This window comes from Chiloscyllium plagiosum, unplaced genomic scaffold (assembly GCF_037043375.1).
Source record: "Chiloscyllium plagiosum isolate Xiang-an unplaced genomic scaffold, Cpla_swu_hap1 HiC_scaffold_2, whole genome shotgun sequence".
In the NCBI taxonomy this organism is placed as follows: domain Eukaryota; kingdom Metazoa; phylum Chordata; class Chondrichthyes; order Orectolobiformes; family Hemiscylliidae; genus Chiloscyllium; species Chiloscyllium plagiosum.
This window is the reverse complement of record NW_028270140.1, coordinates 151,755,261-151,770,814: the sequence shown is the minus strand read 5'-3', so window position 1 is coordinate 151,770,814 and position 15,554 is coordinate 151,755,261. Positions and strand designations below refer to the sequence as shown.

Below are 15,554 nucleotides of genomic sequence, written 5' to 3'. Positions count from 1 at the left end.
GCTCTTCAGATAACTCTGGGTCTCCTGGTACAATGGAGAGTTCAGAAAACTCTCAGGCACCAAACCCTCTCTTCAACAAACAGCAACAAACACCCACTAACCTCAGGATGTTTACAAACCCTCTGTTTGTACCTGAATCCCTCTGTTGGACTCCAGCCTGTAGCTCATTCCACATTGTCACAGGTCAGTTTATAAATCACGCTTTTCAAATGTTATTTGTTTTTCCACTGTTTGGTGAATATGCTGTGTTGTCTCTGTCTCTGTCTCTGTCTCTCTCCCCACAGCAGATTCTGCTCATGGATGGTCAATGACAGTTGCGGATGGAGTGAGGGCTGAGGAAGGAGGCTCCGCTGTCTTACCCTACAGCTTCACCCACCCTGACACTTACCTCACACTTACTAGCTCTGTGATATGGAAAAAACAAAACCTAGGTGTGATCTTTACCTGTACATATCCTGGTCCAGACCATTCCCAGGGTGAGCTGTGTGAGAATGTGAGACAGCGGGATGGTGGGAATCGATTCAGATTCGTGGGGAGTCTCCGCAACAAAGATGTCTCAATAATGATGGAGGGACTGAGCCGGGAGGATGCTGGTTCCTATCGGTGTCGTGTGGAGCTCAATATCGGCAAGTTTCAAGGTGAGGAACAATGTTCGGATGACGTGGCTGCCCTGGCAGCTCAGTGGGGACAGGCTTCACCTGGTTTGGGAGCTCTCAGATTGGTTCCTTGTCCTGGGCTCCTTCAGTTGGTCTCAGGCAGGAGGCAGTGAGAAAGCGGGGGAATGATGAGGCTGGGATTTATAAACTATTCCATCACTGTCTCCGAAATCACCTGCAGTTTCTCTCTCATTCACTCATTTGCCATGTTCAAACTGGCGTCAGTGTTCTGGGATAAGGAACATAGAAAGCATCACCGAGAGTCCAAGATCCCCACCACTGAGGGCCCAACTCTCTCCCCATTGGGTGAGGACAAGACCTATTACCCTGCTCCCTCACCCACCTCCATCTGCCTATTGCCTTCTGAGATCCCTTTCCACACATCCCACACTCCCTGCCTCCCATATTCCTGATGAAGGGCTTATGCGGAAATGTTGACTCTCCTACTCCTCGGATGCTGCCTGACCTGCTGTGCTTTTCCAGCTCCACACTTTTCGACTGAGGACAAGCACCTGGCACCTCCTGAGCCCTCATTGGATGAGCACATCTCTGGGTGAAGGAACCCACAGCATTCGTTGGCTGAGATCCTCACTGTTGTTACCTTTCCTCTCCATTGGCCAAGGGGAAAATGGGGGATTGTTTGAATCAAATCTGTAATGAGGTAAGGAGCTGAGTGGCGCTGGGGGAAACTAAGCTGGGGGTCGCTGAGCAGCTTATTGCTGAGCAGGTGCTGCTTGATAACATTGTTGGTGGCACTTTTCTTTTCACTGATTATCAAGAGACAACAGATGGGGTGGTAATGGCTAGGTTAGACTCCCTCTGCTTTTTGTGCCTAGGCTTTTCGCAGCAGAGAGCGGCGGGAGCTGGGTGGAAGTTCAGGCGGAGCGCAAAGTCGGTCGGGAAGGTAAGTGATTGCTATTAGAGTGGGTGAGTTCTAAACCCCAGGTCCTACAAAGTAGGGTCTCCCTCCCTCCCTCCTCCTCTAACCTAAATTAAGAGTCCATAGACTTGCCACAAAAAGAGGGTCTAAGGAAGTTTGGATCGAAGAGTGAGGCTTCAGCTCAGGAATCTTTGACAAGGAAGTTGAGTGAAGTGATTACACCACAGTTGAAGAGGGTGAAGACATGGCTGCCCAGCTGGTTCAGTGTGCTACGTGCTTGATGTGGGAGGTCAACGACTCTGGTGTGTCTGGCTCGTATATGTGTGGAAAGTGTGTGCACATTCAACTATTGACCGAGCATATTGCAGCGCTGATGAAAGAACTCGAGGACCTTAGATCTCGTTCTCTCGGATGAGCCTTTCTGGATAAGACCTTCAGCGAGGTTATTACACCAATCATGCCAGAAGAGAGCAGAAGAAAGCAGATGATGAGGAAGGCAGAGAGGAGACAGGTGCAAGAGACCCCGGGAGAAGTACCTGTCAGGAACAAGTTGAAGCTTTTGGAAACAGTAGAGACTGATGACACTGCCAGTTTGCAAGGCGGCCAGGTCTGTCAATCAAAAGTTGGCGCGGAGGCAGAGCGGAAGAGTCGGACATTGCACAGAGCTGTGGTAATAGGGGACTCCATCGTGAGAGGAACTGACCGGGGTTTTTGTGGCAGCAGGCGGGACTTAAGGATGGTGTGTTGCCTTCCTGGTGCCAGGGTGAAAGTCATCGCGGACAGAGTGCAGGAAATCCTCAAGGACGAGGGTGAAGAGCCAGAGGTGGTGGTACATGTTGACACAAATGATGTCGGGAAGAAGAGGAGGAGCATACGACAGCAGGACTTCGGAGAACTCGGAAGAAGGCTGAAAAGCAGGATGTCCAAGGTGGTTATCTCCGGTTTGCTTCCAGTTCCTCGGGCTGGTATGGTCAGAAACAGGGAGATAATGGACTTGAACGTGTGGTTGGGGAACTGGTGCAGGAAGCAAGGATTTAAATTCTTGGATCACTGGGGTATATTTTGTGGTAAGCATGAATTCTACAAGAGAGACGGTTTGCACCTTAATAGGTTAGGGACCAGCATTCTGGCAGGCAGGTTTTGTACTGCAACACCGCTACATTTAAACTAAGTAGCGGGGGGGAGGGGACAAACCGGATGTTTAAAAAAGAAATTGAAGGGAAAGTTAGAACGAGAAGTCAAGAAAGACCACTGTATCAATGAGGCAAAAAACTCGGAAAGGGATCATGCTGTAAGGTTGAGTGAAATAGGGGTTGATGGGAAGGGTGAGAGCAGTAACAAATTAAAAATACTATACATGAATGCACGAAGCATTAGACATAAGATGGATGAGCTTGAGGCTCTTTTGGAAATTGGCAGATACGATATTGTGGGGATAACTGAGACGTGGCTTCAAGTGGGCAGGACATGGGAAATGAATATTCAAGGCTACACGTGCTATCATAAGGACAGACTGACGGGCAGAGGGGGTGGGGTGGCCTTGTTGGTAAGGGAAGATATTCAGTCCCTTGCGCGGGGGGACCTAGAGTCAGGGGATGTAGAGTCAGTGTGGATAGAGCTGCGAAATACTAAGGGTAAAAACACCCTCTTGGGAGTCATCTACAGGCCCCCAAACAGTAGTCTGGATGTCGGATGTAAATTGAATCAGGAGCTGAAATTGGCCTGTCGTAAGGATGTTACTACAGTTGTTATGGGGGATTTTAACATGCAGGTAGACTGGGAGAATCAGAATGATATTGGACCTCAAGAAAGATACTTTGTGGAGTGCCTCCGAGATGGATTCTTAGAGCAGCTGGTGCTGGAGCCGACCAGGGAGAAGGCAATTCTGGATCTGGTATTGTGTAATGAACCAGAATTGGTCAGAGACCTCGAAGTGAAGGAGCCATTGGGAAGTAGTGACCATAATACAATAAGCTTCAATCTGAAATTTGAGAGGGAGAGGGTACAGTCGGAAGTGACAGTATTTCTGTTGAATAAAGGGAACTATGGAGCTATGAGGGAGGAGCTGGCCAAAGTTCAATGGTGCAATACCTTAGCAGGGATGACCGTGAAGGAACAATGGCGGATATTTCTGTGTATAATGCAGAAGTTGCAGGACCAGTTCATTCCTAAAAGGAAGAAAGATTCCAGGAGGAGGCATGGGCGGCTGTGGCTGACGAGGGAAGTAAAGAAACATATAAAGTTAAAAGAGAAAAAGTATAACATAGCTAAGATAAGTGGGAAAACTGAGGACTGGGAAGCTTTTAAAGAGCAACAGAGGATTACTAAGAAAGAAATACGCAGAGGCAAAATGAGGTACGAAGGTAAACTGGCCAATAATATAAAGGAGGATAGTAAAAGCTTTTTTAGGTATGTGCAAGGCAAAAAAATGGTTAGGACTAAAATTGGGCCCTTGAAGACAGAAATATATTACTAGGAACAAAGAAATGGCAGAGGAATTAAATGGGTACTTCAGATCTGTGTTCACTGGGGAAGACACAAGCAATCTCCCAGCGGTAACAGTGGCTGAAGGACCTGAACTGAAGGGAATTTATATTTGCCAGGAATTGGTGTTGGAGAGACTGTTAGGTCTGAAGGTTGATAAGTCCCCAGGGCCTGATGGTCTGCATCCCAGGGTACTGAAGGAGGTGGCTCGGGAAATTGTGGATGCATTGGTGATTATTTTCTAGAGTCCGATAGATTCGGGGTCAGTTCCTGCGGATTGGAGGGTGGCTAATGTTATCCCACTTTTTAAGAAAGGTGGGAGAGAGAAAGCAAGAAATTATAGACCAGTTAGTCTGACCTCAGTGGTGGGAAAAATGCTGGAGTCTATTATAAAGGATGAAAGTATGGCACATCTGGATAGTAGTAACAGGATATGACAGAGTCAGCATGGATTTATGAAGGGGAAATCACGCTTGACTAATCATCTTGATTTTTTTGAGGATGTAACTCTGAAGATGGACAAGGGAGATCCAGTAGATGTAGTGTACCTGGACTTTCAGAAAGCTTTTGATAAAGTTCCACACAGGAGGTGAGTGAGTAAAATTAGGGCGCATGGTTTTGGGGGCAAAGTACGAGATAGGAAACAATTTTCAATCCAATCAGCCAACCAAAGGCTAGTGATAAATGGCTCAATTTCGGAATGGCAGGCAGTGACCAGTGGGGTACCGCAGGGATCAGTGCTGGGACCACAGCTTTTTACAATATATGTTAATGATATAGAAGATGGTATCAGCAATAACATTAGCAAATTTGCTGATGATACAAAGCTGGGTGGCAGAGTGAAATGTGATGAGGGTGTTAGGAGATTACAGGGTGACCTGGACAAGTTAGGTGAGTGGGCAGTTTAATGTGGATAAATGTATGGTTATCCACTTTGGTAGCAAGAACAGGAAGGCAGACTACTACCTCAAAGGAATCAATTTAGGTAAAGGGGCAGTACAGAGAGATCTGGGTGTTCTTGTACAGCAGTCAATGAAGGCAAGCATGCAGGTACAGCAGGTAGTGAAGAAGGCTAATAGCATGCTGGCCTTCATGACAAGAGTATAGAAGCAAAGAGGTACTTCTGCAGCTGTACAGGGCCCTGGTGAGACCACACCTGGAGTACTGTGCAGTTCTGGTCTCCAAATTTGAGGAAAGACATTCTGGCTATCGAGGGAGTGCAGCGTAGGTTCATGAGGTCACTTCCTGGAATGAATGATTACCTTACACTGAAAGACTGAAGCTACTGGGCTTGTATACCCTTGAGTTTAGAAGACTGAGAGGGGATCTGATTGAGACATATAAGATTATGAAAGGATTGGACACTCTGGCAGCAGGAAACATGTTTCTGCTGATGGGTGAGTGCCAAACCAGAGGACACAGCTGAAAAATACAGGATAGACCATTTAGAATAGAGATGAGGAGAAACGTCTTCACCCAGAGAGTGGTGGGTGTGTGGAATGCTCTGCCCCAGAGGGCAGTGGAGGCCCAGTCTCTGGATTCATTTAAGAAAGAGTTGGATAGAGCTCTCAAAGAAAGTGGAATTAAGGGTTATGGAGATAAGGCAGGAACAGGATACTGATTAGGCATGATCAGCCATGATCATATTGAATGGCAGTGCAGACTCGAAGGGCTGAATGGCCTACTCCTGCACCTATTGTCTATTGACATAGTTGATCCATATTCCACATTGCAAGGTTGATACTAGTGTTTAGCTGCATTGGAACAGCTTGGTGCAGAAATTTCTGTAGTACACAACTTTCAGTACAATTACCAGAATGTTGTCAGGGCCCACATCCTTCAGATTTCCAGTGCCTTGAGATAACGTGCAGTGAATGGAATTGGCTGAAGACTGGAATCTGCGTGACTGAGAGCCTCTGGAGGAGACCACGGTGTATCCTCCACTCGGCCCTTCTAGATGAAGATTGTTGTGAATGCTTCAGCCCTATCTTTTGCGTTGATTTGCTGGACTCTTCCATCATTGAAGGTGGGGAGATACGTTTAGTCCCCTTTGCTTCAGTGAGTTGTTTAATTGTCCACCATCATTCAGGACTGTCTCTCGCAGAACTGCAGAGCCATCTGATCCATTGGTTATGGAATGACTCTGTTGTGTGCTGTTTCTGCTGTTTGATAAGCAAGGAGAAATGGTGGTTGTAGTTTGTGTGTTGACCTCACATTTTCAGTTTGCCTGGTGTTGCTCACAGCATACTCACATGTCTCTTCTTTGCTCTCCCAGTCTGATGGGAATCGTGGAGTGGGGGTTCGGCATGTGGATCATGAGGTTACAGACTGTGGGTGAATGGGCTGACAATTTTATCTTTTAAGTTGGGGACTTCATGTTGGGGAATCCTGGGGCAAATCCCTCCTGACAGTATGCCACTGTGCCTCCAGCTCTTCTGGGTCTGTCCTGCTAATGGGATAGGGCTTATCCAGGAATGTGAAGGTGGTGTTTTGGATATTGATGATGTGGAATAGTGGGTGTTTGACTGGAGTGGACATTGTTAAGCATCACACAACACCAGGTTATAGTCCAACAGTTTTATTTGAAAGCACTAGCTTTCGGAGGGCTGCTCCTTCCACAGGTTTATAACAAAAGATTAGTGTCATGCAACTGAAGTGATACATTGAACAAACCTTAGTTTTGGATGTTGTAAGTTGTGGTTCTGTGAATTTGACCATGTGAAGCTATTAGTTGACCAGTCTGTGAGACAACTCTTCAACATTTTGCACAAGCTCCCAGATGTGTTAGTAAGAAGGACTGTTGGCAGGGCTGAGTTTGGTTGGTTTTTTTTACTTATTGTTACATGTACTTGTGCATGTATTTGTTACAAATACAGTGAAAAATTTTGTATAATGTCCAGAGCCAGCCTGACTGCATCATGAAGACCAGTAGTAGCCTTGATAAAGTCCTGGAGTCCCTCAATGGAAATGAGGGGGAGCTCGGTGAGGGGGCACCAAAGAATCCAAAACCTTGCTGGATATGGACACCACGTCATCCCCTGCGTACATCACTAAGCCATAGTCTTCCTCCCGTCAGTAGTCCTCGACTGCTGGTCCCTCCCCCACCATGAAAGTGGGGGCTGCTCCCAGTGCCACCAGTTGACTCCCACCCTCAGGCTCACTGACAAGAACCTCCTTGAAGCACCCCAATGGGTCTATTCTGGACCTGGGCCATTAGGCAGTTGTGACTTGGTGCCCTGCTCCTCTCCTGACATAGGGATGCCTTGGCTCCTTGGGGAAAAAGTCCTTCCCTAGGGCCAAGGCAGCTGGGAAAACCTAGGGGTGAGGAACCCACTTTCCTCATCTCCACCACCTGATGACCCAGTGAGCATAGCATTTACATTGTTCACACTTTGGCATGTGCAGGGCTTTGGCTCATCCCCGGGAACTGGTGGAGCTGCGGCAGTGGAAGGCCTATTGCAACCTTCGAGATTCTGGACTGGCCATGAAGGTCCCATCTTCTCAACCTTGCGTCTTGTCTGAGGCATAGTGACCCTCAGGCTAAATCGCCACCAGTCACCTCTCTCTAATGAGACTGCGGTTCTCTGGGACGATAATGAATTTACTTTTATACTTCATTTCTCCTTCTTTATTTCTGTGTGGCTTCCTGCTGTATCTTCATGTATACTCCATCCCTCTGTTACGACTGATGAATGAGCCAGGTTGCTGAAGGCTAGCTCAGTAATAGAGTAGAAAGTGCTGGGAAAATGGAAAAGATTCTGCAGGGAGGGCTCTGAGTCCTGCTCTTCAGATATCTCGGCATCTCCTGGAAAAATGGAGAGTTCAAAAATCTTTCAGGCACCAAACCTGTCATTTCTGCAGTTCCATCTTTAAAACACAGAAAATAATCAAGATATAAAGCAAGATATAAAATATGAAGTTAGAAATAAATTTAATAAATAAATAAAGTTTAAAATTCAACATTATACTCCTCCTTATTAAGTGCCTTAGCCAACAGCCTGGATCCGAACTCTTCCACCTCGGTGCTGAGACCATGACCAATACAAAGCTGTTGACCAACCTCGAGTCCCTTCATACCACCGCTGGAACAGAGTCACCATACTTTGGCAACATCCTGCCTCCACCAATGGAACCACTGCCATGGGACCGTGCTGGACTGATCTTGGCAATACAACTGCTGCTGAAGCTGCCAGGTCCTGCACCAGGCACTGGGCCCAAACTGTCTCCCCTGCTATCTCTGTCACTGCCACAGGGCACACAAACTAGCCACTGGTGATGCTGTCTGAGCTGTTCACAGAAGGTAAGCTTTAAAAAAAGATTAAGTGGGCAGAGCAGACGAGCCCTGGGCTCAGGAGTGCAAACGCTGAGATGCTTACTCTACTGCCATAGAGTCCTAGAGATGTACAGCACAGAAACAGACCCCTCCGTCTAATTCACCCAAATTGACTAGATATCCAAAATTAATCTGACAGCATTTGGCCCATATCCCCCTCAAACTTTCCTATTCATATACTCATTCAAATGCCTTTTAAATGCTGTAGTTGTACCATCTTGACTGCTCTTGTTTTTGGTGCCTCTGTTAATGTGGAGTAGTCTGGTTCCATTCTTACCATATTGCCATTCCTTCAGTGTTGCTGGGTTAAAATCCTGGAACCCATCCCTAAAATTACTGTGGGTAACTCCTACACCTCAGGGCTGCAGCAGTCTCCTGGGCAATCAGTGGATAAGAAATGCACATAATCTGAGCCAGTGACACCTATGGTAGAATAGAAACAAAATTAGAGGAGAAATTAATGAAACTAAGATTCTGAAGGGGCTTGACAAGGTGTATTCTGTCAGCAAACGTTTAAGTGGACTGTAAGTAAGGGGTTCCCTATTTAAAGTGGGGAATTAGGAGACATTTATTGTCTCAACTCATCTTTAAAGTTCATGCAGTGAAGAGCCATATGGCTGATATTCCCCCTCCGCCTGACCACAAAATATCATAACTGGAGCAAAGTAATTAGGAGAAAGTTAGGAATGCAGATGCTGGAGATCTGAGTTGAATGTGTTGCTGGAAAAACACATCATGAAACAGCCAAAGTGCAGGGGAATCGACATTTTGGGCATAGGCCCTTCATCAGTAATAATAATTAGACGAGAATGAGTTTAAATTAACCTATGCTCATTTCAAAGTTCATAGTTTGGAACTAGTGAATGGTTATGTTAGGAATGATATCAGGGGTTTCTGCTTCATACAGAGTGTGGTAAATACTTGGAATGTTATTGTTGGATGGTGAAAGGCTGGAAAATCCTCGACTGTATTTAAAGATTATTAACTTTGAGCGATGGACAGAGGCTACTACATGAATGGTTTCAGGAGCATTCAATGGATTTCCTGATCTGTAAGCATCTTGTGATCAAGGTTCTCAAATCAAGACATATGGAGACATTTTGATCATTTGTAAGAGAATGTCTGGGACAGATCTGAGGCATGAGTAGTGTATTTAATAAGCCATTTTGTTGTGAAGTTGAAAGAAATGCAACAAATTGAAATAAGAACTTCTGCACAGTGACCTCATCCATTCTGATGTTTGTCCTTTCCTCAGCTGCTCAAGGAAATGTCTCAGTGCTGAGTGGGACAGAGGGAGATTCAGTTACTTTACCCTGTATCTTCGGGACCAGGTCCTACCCTACTTCGACCACTGTTACCTGGATGAGGAAGGAGCCCTACCAACACATCGTTACATTTACAGCCCAATCACAGAACTTGGACAACTGTACACGGTAGAAATTGGTACGAGCTCATCGGGAACCCACAGGAGGGAAACGCCTCGACCAGGATAAACCAGCTGAGTGTGAGGGACAATCGCATTTACCTGTGTCTGGTGGAATACAGGTCAGAACCTGGTTCTCAATATCTGATCCAGAAAGAGACACAGCTGCAGGTACATGGTAAGAAACCATTCAAACATTAATCAGCTTGTCGAGAGTGTGCAGTGATAGTGTAACAGATTCATGAACTTTTCATGATTTAATTTTCTGGTGAAAGTTCGCCGAACTAAAACATTAACCCTATTTCTCTCCACAGGTGTTGACTGGCCCGCTGAATATTTGCTGCACTGTGATTTTCATTTCCCATTTCAGAATCTGCAGTATTTCACTTTTGTATTTGTGATTCGATTTTTGAAATATTTAATGTAATTTAATCTGCTGGATCCAGTAGGTGCATTCTGATGTCAGTTTTGAAAGACATTGACATGCATAGAACATTCCGTTCAATCTCCAAATGACCCAAAGTTATATTGACATTGAGATCATCTCCTTGAGCAGGAAAGTGAAACAGTCTAATGTGTTCCTCTTGGTACCAATGAAAGTGTTCACACCTTCATCAAGAATAGTTCAACCAATGCAAGTACATTCCCCAGTGACCATCTGATTGTGTGAGGTATCACAACTGTGTGGGACCTACCCTAGCCATACATTCGCACATAGGAAATGGTGTATACTGCTCTTGTCACTGGGTGATTAATCCAGATACCTAAGTATGGGACATGGGTTCAAATCTGAATGAAATCTTTAAATATCTGGAATTTAAATAAAAAAACTACCTTAATGGCTGCAAGTGACCATTGTTGAGAGTTGGAAAAGCCCATATGACTCAATCATGCACCTTAGGAAATGAAATCAGCCATCCTTACTTGGCTTGGTCTACAAGTAGGGCACAGAACAGGAGTGGGTGGTACATCAGTGTTCAATAACCAGGGTACACTGTGTTGGTGAGTCAGCACCAGATCCAGGAATTACCCTGTGGAATAATTTAAAGTATCCATCTAACTTTATATTCTGTCATTGCATTAAGCAACTGCCTCCTTCAGGAGTTGTTCTGATCTGCAATGCACTGCTTAACAGGACGGTGGAAATAGATTCAATAGGGGAATCTTTCAGCAGATAATTGGGTAAGTATTTGAAGGTGAGCAAATTACAGATCTGTAGGAAATAGCAGAGAAGAGTGATGAACTGGATTGCTCCATTACAGAACATTGTGTTTGTACATTTAACCTTATGCTCTCTAACTCTGCTACAAGTTTCGCTGCAGCAACATGGAGGTATTCCTGACCAAGTCTGTTCTTGCTGTTTTAGTGAAGAGGACTCGGCAAACAGAACCACAACAATGAGCACCCGAGCTACAAATCTTCTCTCAAACTTTGAAGAGGACTGAGTCCACCACTGTATATCTGCTGGTCATTCCAATGCTTCTTGTCTTGTCCTGCCCATCTGCTTCATAAACTTCATCAACTTCAGGAACAACAGAGGTAGCTTTATGGAGAATGAGTTTTAATAAAACAACATGTTTCTGAGTTTGAAAGAAAAAGACTGGAGAGGGTGCAGAGGAGATTCACCAGGATGTCGCCTGGAGATGGAGCATTTTAACAATGAAGAGAGGCTGAATAAACTTGGCTTGTTTTCTTTGGAGCAGAGAAGGCTGAGAGTGACCTGATATAGATGGATAAGATTATGAGAGACTGGACAGTGGTGGATAGGAAGCACATGTTTCCCTTAGTTGAAGGCTCATTAACTGTTATGTATGCATTTGATGTGCTGCTCCTGTAAGAGTTGGTCGGGTGACTCACAAGGTAAGGAGCCTCAGGCTCAAACTAGAAGTGTTCCCATTCATGACTTTGCCTGGGCCTCTCTTGTGTAAAATTCCTGATTCACAGAGAATTACAAACGTTACAAGTGACAGCAAGTGTGGGTCTGACCCATAATCTGTCTGCAAACGCTGTTTCTCCAGAGGGAACATTGTCTGGAGTTTGTAACTTTGTGTGGGTTTAAGGAGGTAATATCAAGGGAAGTGGTCATGAGGCGACTTGGGCCTGAAGAATGGTATGCACCGGAGGAGTGAGCCAAGGGCAGTGGTTGTGAGGGGTCTCGGGGAGACAGTTGAAGCAGAGACTACGTACCTGGGAGCTCCCGAAATTGTCACAGAGAGCAGTCGTGAGGAGACCCGAGTTGTGGATGATGCCAGGGCAGAATGGTAGACTAACATGTCTGTAAGAGAACAGCTGGCACAGAGATCATTCACAGAGGGAACTCCGGCTGTGGACAGCTTTCACACTCGAACAATTCCTGCAAGTGGGAAAACAGAATGACAGCCAATTTGAAGTGATGGGATTGTTGATGAAGAGTCAGAAATTTAGACATTATACACAGAATTCATCCTTAAAGACAAACAAAATGGCCGAGAACATTATGGTACTGGTTTTTCTAAGTTTCATCAGAAGCAAGGTCTTCAATTCCAAGGAGTATTATTCAACCAGACAAACCCACAGTGAAGACATTTCAAGAACAATGTGTTGGGAAATTATTTCACACCAAAGACACTGAAGATCACAGAATTTTACAAATTGTGTAAATAACTCCAGGACGAAGCTGCATCCATTGCCCAATTTGTGGTTACCTTAAAGAAGTTAGCATAAAAATTGCAAATTTGGAGGCTTCCCCCAAGAGCCTTGCGATTATTGTTTGGCTTGTGGCCTCCAACATGAAGCCATCCAACAGAAGCTTGTAACAAGGAGAGCCCTGAATTTTCAAGGACACTTTCAAAATTGCTATCTCAGTGGAGTTGGCTGTCAGTGAAGCAACACCGGTGACTGATGACATTTGATTGTCTCGAATAGCAGAAACCCTGCAGAGTGCAGTACCAACTGTGCAGCTGCTGATATGGCAAGAGTGGCCACGAGGGGTCAATGTGTTGGACATGAGAAATCCAGTGCTGCAGGTGTAAGGACTGGCTCATCCTGCCAGAAATTGTACTCTGCAATTCAAGCAAGAGAATGGGTGGCTGAAGGAGACAATGCAGAGTACAAGGCATTAGGTACATGCCACCAGCCAGGAATAGATCGGGAGTTAGCCAAGTCTGCGGGAGAAGCAGAAGGCCCAGAGTCAGCACAGCTTTGGTTAAACATCCTGTTGGGGTGAAACTGATCATTCCTGGGTTCTTCCCAAATTGGAGGGGAAGACTGTAAAGTTGGAAATGGATATGGGAACAGCCATGACTGCCAAATTAATATACTAGGAAAAGTCAAAGGAACTGCCATTGAAGCTGGGAATAATTGCACTATGGACATATATAGAACAAGTGGTGCCACTGAACGTACAGGTAAGGGGTCAGTACATAGAATTGCCACTGTACATTGTAAAAGGTGAATACCCAGCAATATTTGGCTGTTCCAGGTTATTAAAGTTGATGTGATTAATAGGTTGACTGCCTCAAACATGAGTTTGTAAGAGGTCCTGGACAAGAGCAAAGGTATTGGGGGACATGAAAGGTGTTGAAATTAAATTACAACTGAAGCCAGAGGCTTGTCCTCAGAGCCTGAAAGCATGTCTGGTACTGTACGCCATGCAGCCTGAAGTGGAGGTGGGACTGGAATGGCTCATGAATCTAGGAATCTGTAACTTCCAGTGAATGAGCAACTCCCATCATTCCAATCTTAAAACATATTTGTGCAGTGAAGATTTATGGTGACTTTAAGGTACCAATCAAGCCAGCCCTCACTGAGGACCTATTCAGTGGACAGGATGAGGGAAAGACATTTTCAGAAATATATCTGTCACAATCCTACTTATAGAAGGGGTCACGAAGAAGTGACAATAGTGACACCCAGGAGACTGCTCCACGACAAGTGACTTCCTTTTTGCATCAGGTCAGCACTAGCTCAGTTCCAGAGGACAATGGATCAAAGCATAATGGATCAAGTATTTAAATTGGGTGCCAGAAGTCCAGTGTTATCTGGGTGACAGTTTGATTACTGAATCCTTCGAAGAAAAGCATTTGATAAATAGAAAGGCATCCCTAAAAAGATTGTACGAGTATGGCCTTAAATGTGTCTTTTTTTAAAAAAAGACATTGTAGAGTACCAGGGCCATGTAATTGATGGCAAGGGAGTAGAAAAGTCATCCAAAATGATGGAGATTCTCAGCCCCTCCCCCAGAGAATGTGTCAAGTGAGCTTATTCTTGGAAATTGTCAATAATCTCAGTTGAGACACATTCTGTAGTCGAAGAGGCTCCATGATGGTTGTCATCAGTTTGAGTGTCTTATAAAATCCATAGTGTGTTTCCTGTGGCAAGGTCATGTCTGAATGTGTTAATGCCCTGCATCAGATGTTGGGAAAGGTCAGCCATGGAAATGGATTCAAGAATGTGAGGTGGTTCACTGGAAGGTGAAGCAAGCCTTAAACAGGTCTAAAGTTTTAATACATTTTGACCTGAAGTTACCACTACAGTTAATGTCTAACACATTGCTTTTTGGGTTTGGTACTATATTGTTGCTCATTTTACTGAATAGAGAGGAAAGGCCCATTGCATTTGCATCAAGGTCATTAGCAAAGACAGTGGAGGATCATGCTCAAGCTGAAAAATAAGGACTAAACATTGTATTTGGCATAAAAATGTTTACCCGTTTCCGGTATGGCAGCCAGGTCATATTTCTGACCAAGAACAGACCTTTAGTCTCCATATTCCGGCTGTGCACTGGGATTTGATCAATGGTGACTGCACAGTTGCAGAGATAGGCACTTACTGTGTCAACCCACTCTTATGAGATAAGATACCAACTGACGGAGAAGTAGGGCAACGCAAATGCTTTGGCAAGGCTACTAATAGAATTAAAGATGTTCCTGACTAGAACCTGAAAATTATGTACCTTTTCCAGGATGGTAAGGTGCCAGTGTCAGTGAATCAGGTGCAGAACACTGCTCAGTGACCCAGTTTTAAGCTGAGTGTTGGACATGGTCCTGAGTGGGAGGACTATCATGGTAACTGTGCAGAATTAAGCCCTTACCTGTCCAGGAGGTTGAAGCTTTCTGTATGAGATGGGTATTTAATATGGGGGAATGAGAGTTGTTATCCCTCTATGAGGAAAGGTGCACCAAGGGCACCTCAATGTGGCACAAATGAGAGAGAAAGCCAGAAGCCACTTTTGGTGGCTGAAAATGAACTCCCAGATTGAGGGAAAAGCAAGGTCATGTGAATCCTATGCATTAATAAGGATGGTGCTGCAGTTGTCTCTCCTTCACATATGGGAATGGTCGAAATCATCTTGGCAGCAGATTCACATCAATTTTGTGGGACCAATAGATGGACGGATTGTTATGAGTCATCTCGGATGCCAACTTCAAGTGGTCTGTGGTAGCAGTCATGAAGTCTGCATCAGCAAAATCAACAATAGACCAACTGAATTTTTAAACTTCATTTGTGAGATGTGGGTATCAATGGCTGACCATCATTTGTTGCCTGTCTCTAGTTGCCCTTGAGAAGATAGTGGTGAGCTGCCTCTTGAACCACGTGCATGTGCTGTAGGTTGACCCACGATGCCATAATGGAGGAAATTCCAGGATTTTGACCCAGCAACAGTGAAGGAATAGTGATGAGAATTAGAATTCGAATTCCTACAGTGTGGAAACAGTCCCTGTGGCCCAGCAAGTCCACATTGACCCTCCAAAGAATAACCCATCCCTCTATTATTCTACATTCCCTCCTAACTAATGC

General features: G+C 45.0%; 1 pseudogene; it reads left to right on the top strand.

Moving 5' to 3' along the window:
- The first annotated feature begins 247 nt into the window (after positions 1–247).
- The window catches only part of LOC148152013 (uncharacterized), a 47,925-nt pseudogene continuing 32,618 nt past the window's right edge, over positions 248–15,554 (top strand).